The sequence below is a fragment of the Cyprinodon variegatus genome, unplaced genomic scaffold (assembly GCF_000732505.1).
Source record: "Cyprinodon variegatus isolate N-32 unplaced genomic scaffold, C_variegatus-1.0 Scaffold817, whole genome shotgun sequence".
Taxonomy (NCBI): Eukaryota; Metazoa; Chordata; class Actinopteri; order Cyprinodontiformes; family Cyprinodontidae; genus Cyprinodon; species Cyprinodon variegatus.
In genome coordinates this window covers 289,569-293,569 of record NW_015151270.1, presented here as the reverse complement: position 1 = coordinate 293,569, position 4,001 = coordinate 289,569, and the positions used below count along the sequence as shown (strand labels likewise).

The following is a 4,001-nucleotide window of genomic DNA, read 5'->3' as shown; positions in this document are numbered from 1 at the left end:
TCAAGAAAAGATGCACATAATTTGAGCGAAAATGACTTATTTAGTGTACACACTGTAGCTTTAAAATATGATAATTAGATAAAATGCACTTGAAATAAGACGATGCAATTGTGTTTTCTTATTTTAAGAGTTAATATTCTTGTTCTATTGGCAAAATGTCTGTTTTACCTCCTCAATCCAAGAACAAATGCACTAATTTCAAGAAAAAAACTACTTATCTAAATTTAAATTTTTTTCCAGTGCTGTGTCACGTCTGCTTGCTCGTGTGAGGCTTCACAGTTTGCACTTTTGAGACAGTTTTGTTCACATCTCAAGTTTAAACTGTCGGATTTACAAGTTTGCAAGTTTGTGTTTAATAGGAAAATAAAATAAATGAGTATTTTGAAAGAGTTAAACCACTTTCAATATTGTAAAAACAAATCGAATCGAAATTAATCGATTTCGAACTGAATGAATCAAAGTTGAATCGATTCAAACACCCAGCTCTATCATCCAGTGACTTCGTCTCCATATTCGCTGCATCAAGAAAATAAATTCAATAAAACCAGTGAGTCTGATGCTAAAACTGTGCTTTTATTTTCTATTTAGATTCATTTTTATTTATTTTTTTATTTTTTTACACTGTCCGGCAATGTGGCAATAAGAATAATTGTTATGATGCCAAAAACGAATCCATTATTTTATGATTTGACTGTTTAATCATTTATTGATCCGTCATCTAAAAAATTTCTGACTTTTAAAAAAAATTTTACTTGTTTAGTTTTTGGTGAGCATTTTAACGAAAAATTCTATTTTATTTCTAAAACAGAAATGATTACTGGCTCAATTTGGTCCAAACTTTGAACGCCTATATCCCGCAGGATAAAGGATTTATTTTTTAGATTTTACACAAAATTATACATTGATTTAAAAAAAAAAAAACACTTGAAATAATTCAAAATTTAAAGTTTCAGACTCAAGAATTGAGGATAAAGTCTTCAAACTTGATCCCACCTCTGATTATCATTATTAATTATTATTATTAAACATCTTCAGGTTTTTTATTTTTCATTTTTCATTTTATTTCACTGCCTCTAACAGACGCAGGTAAATCAGCTCCAGCTGTGATCTGGAGTTTAAATTAATTTCCTTCTAACAATTTGCCAAACTGTAAAATTGAAAAAGAAAATTGTAAAATTTTAATTCCACTGATTCTCTGTAAACTTTTTCCGGTTTTATTCTCATGTTCTTTGGTTTCATGATGTTCAGCTGATGTTTTCACCTAAAAGCTACAAACCGCTCCATCATTATAACGGATTCGGGTCACTGGGTCACAAACGCCCGGTCAGGCTGACACCTGCTCGCACTGCATGCTGGGAAATTAACCGTATCGTTTAAATTCCATACAAATCCGCAGTCTGACTGTCAGATGCTCCTGCTACTGTCTGATGGCATCAACTCTCAGGTCCTGGTGACCTCAGTGATGCCCCCTGCTGGCCTTTCTGGTCACCAACAGCCCAGGAACTGATCTCTCTGGCTGCTCAACTCTTTTTATACATCAGGGTTTAATCAGATGAGCTGGTTTATAATATTGATGCATGAATTAAAAATAAACATGTTTTCTATGATTAAAAATGCAAAAACTGGAAAAAAGATCAAACAATAAAACGTTTTTTTTGTTGTTTGTTTTAACATTTAAAGCATTTAAAACCCTGCAGAGGCTGTGAGGCGCTGCTCTGACATCACATCATTCATTTACTGATTTAATACACATGGGTTAAAACGTTATTTTTTAAAAACTCCACAAAAAATGTAAATGTTTACTGTAATACCTGTAAAAGAGCAGCTCATAATTAAGATTTTTTTAGACAACCTTAAAAACTGGTTAAAATTGAATTTCTGTTTGGAAAAAAACGATTCTATTTGTTTAAGGAAAAAAAAACTAAACATATAAGCCAGTAAATAAGTATTCAGTCACTGAGGAGTTTTTTTCCTCCTGTTTCTTGACCAGGAGGTGAAGGAGAGGAGCTCTGATCCAGGTTGGTCTGAACTCACCTCCCTGCTGAAAACTTCAAGATGTGCAAAAAGCTCCTCCTGCTTCTGTTTGGTCCTCAGAGTCCAGCAAAGATCTGAAGCAGCAGGAACTTCTCAGCTGCAGTTTTCTCCTCCTCTGAAGAACAGAAAGCTGTGCAGAACCTCCTCCTCTCCGTTTGCTCCCATATAAACACCTTCTGGATCAGAACCGGGTTCTGGAAGTCCTGCAGCGGGGTTGTTCTAGCGGAGGTTTTTCCTTCTGTCTGAGGTTTAAAACGGACTGGAAGTCACTCCTCCTCTGACATCATAGAGGAGGCGCAGCTCCTTCCTCTTCTGAGAGGGAAGCATCCAGCTGCGCTTACTTCAATGGCCACCAGAGGGCGACAGAAACCCGGTTAAATGATTTATTCCCAGAAAAAACTGAGTTTAAAAATCGAAACATGGAGCTTCTAAGGATTAGTTTTTATCTAAAATTACAATTGTAAAAAATAACATAGTATTTTATATATTAGAAAATATATATCTAGTTTATTTTATTTAATTATGTATAAAATATATAGAAAATAAAAAGAAAACGCTTTAAGATTCTCTGCATAGAAAATTATTTTTTAGGGATTTAGAAAATGGAATTCATTTCTATGGGGCTTCTCAGTCTGTAACCTTGCAGCATGAAGGTTCTGGGTTCGATTCCCGGCCCGGGATCTTTCTGCATTGAGTTTATATGTTCTCCCTGAGCATGCGTGGGTTCTCTCTGGGTACTCTGGCTTTCTCCCACAGTGCAAAAAAACATGACTGTTAGGTTAATTGTTTTCTCTAAATGGTCCTTAGGTGTGAGTGTGTGTGAATGGTTGTTTGTCTCTGTGTTGTCCTGCGATGGACGGGCGACCTGTCCAGGGTGGACTCCGCCTCTTGCCCGTAGACAGCTGGACCCTGCTTGATGGAAAATGGTTGGATGAAACTCATTTCTATTCTGGTTCAGCCTCTAATTTGACATTTATTCTGTATCCTAACCAGAAAAAAAAAACTAATTTCTAAGAAAGGATAAATATAAAAACTTAAAAAAATAAGTCAGCAATAAGCAGATGTGAACAGCTGCTTTTACTGACACAGATATTTGGTTGGACATCAGTCTTCTTAAATTCCCACCTCTACAACTTATTGTAAAGCAGATTAACCTGGAATAATGTCCAGCCGTTGCTGTTAGACTCGTTTTTACTACACATTTTGGAGACATTCAGATGTTTTTTTCTCCGTCTCTTTAGTTTTCAATGCTTCTCTGCCTTTTATTTTCTATCATTCTCCCGGCTGATCTCTATCTTCTCATCATTCTGTAGAGTTAGGAGAGTTAGTTCTGCTCTATGTTCTTTATGGAGATAGAAACGTCTTAGATGGGACGGCAGCAGGACAGAAGCATTTTCTTCTCAATAAAACATTTAGGGATTCCTAAAGTGTCCAAAAGCATCGAGTCAGAATCTATTCTTGTTCCATCAGAACCAAACTGGAACTTCTGAGTGAAAATCACACTAAAACATGGTGGTGGCAGCATTATGCTCTGGGGTTTCAAAACAAAAGTAATTACAGTGGAACCGAACGCCTTTTGGTGTCGACTAGAAAGCTGGAGAGGAAGACGAAGAAGATACTTTCATTTTTTTTAAAAATTTTCTAACAAAATTTTATTTACAAACTGAAACTATACAAAAATCATTCATACTCAACAAATAGGAGCCAAACGAGGTTTCAGTGTTTTCTTATTTTTTATGAATGACCTGCGTATGTGAGTGGTGTATAGGTGTGCCATTCACCTGCTTCTAGGGTTTGTGGGTGTTTGGCGTGCAGCATGGCGTGGGGGTGAGTCTGGCGGAGAAACTTCTGTTCTCTGAATTCAATCAAGCTCTTTTGCGTGTCAACACCAGCATGATCTGTCCAACAACTGCACTGCCTGAGGGAGCTTGTTCAATTCAGTTCAGTTTATTTCTATCGCGCCAATT

The 4,001-nt window shown here is 36.2% G+C and overlaps 1 pseudogene; it reads right to left on the bottom strand.

The window, feature by feature from the left end:
- The window catches only part of LOC107098867, a 21,087-nt pseudogene extending 18,815 nt beyond the window's left edge, over window positions 1-2,272 (bottom strand).
- Window positions 2,273-4,001: the final 1,729 nt, after the last annotated feature.